Here is an 883-nt window from a genome sequence, read left to right on the forward strand (position 1 = left end):
TCTAGTGGCAAGTATGGAGTAAAGTTATCTGCTTTTTGAAAGTTAGCATTACTTTGATTAAAAAATCAAACAATTTCCTAAATGGTTGGCATGTGCATACATTTATTTCTAGTCCTGCAAGCATAGCCTGTCAAACATTTAATTTGATCTGCATTTAGTAACATTCGGCAAGGTCATTGAAATCCAAGTCATGGAACTGTAATGAAGGAGCGCAGTTACTATAGTGTGTGTGTGTGTGTGTGTGTGTGTGTGTGTGCGTAGAACGTTTTGAGCTTTTGAGGAAGTTGTCTTTTTTTACAATTTGCTAGATAACACCAAAAAAAAATCATCAGGTTTTGAGTCATTGTTTGTGGCATTAACAAATGTGAGCATTTTAGTACCATAAGTGCCTTGTGTAATAATTTTCTACCACTTTCTGTAAGGCCATGTTTGCTTTCCGACATTGGATTTACATACAGTATGTTAACCAAAATCTAAACAAACTACCTGTACCCTTAAACAAAAGAAACAAAAGGGTTGTACCTTTCATGGGCGCCTTGTTAAAATACATCTCAAACAACATTGTGTCCAGAAATCAATGCACAAGCCTGCCTTTGTGAGAAAACAATTGAAAATGGACATTGATCCCTTTGAATTGACTATTTGCGCATTAATGGTTCACTATACAATCTTTGATCTTAGAAAATAACATGAGGTAATAATGTCAGACTTAGACGTAAGATAAACTTTGTAAAACCTAAGACATCTGTGTGTCATTTGCTACATATTAAAGCCACTCTCTGCAAAATATATATATTATGCGATTTGACCACTTGGGGGCAGCAAATCACAACTTCCTCAGAGAGTAACTGAGCATATTCATGTAGCAACTATTGTGACACAC

At 35.4% G+C, this 883-nt stretch overlaps 1 long non-coding RNA gene across 1 annotated transcript; it reads left to right on the top strand.

The window, feature by feature from the left end:
• The first annotated feature begins 54 nt into the window (after window positions 1-54).
• On the top strand, window positions 55-315 carry LOC119121259. The gene is made up of 2 exons (XR_005097642.1): window positions 55-187; window positions 285-315. It is a non-coding gene; the product is annotated as an uncharacterized LOC119121259 (long non-coding RNA).
• Window positions 316-883: the final 568 nt, after the last annotated feature.

Source organism: Syngnathus acus, chromosome 4, assembly GCF_901709675.1.
Source record: "Syngnathus acus chromosome 4, fSynAcu1.2, whole genome shotgun sequence".
NCBI classification, from domain to species: domain Eukaryota; kingdom Metazoa; phylum Chordata; class Actinopteri; order Syngnathiformes; family Syngnathidae; genus Syngnathus; species Syngnathus acus.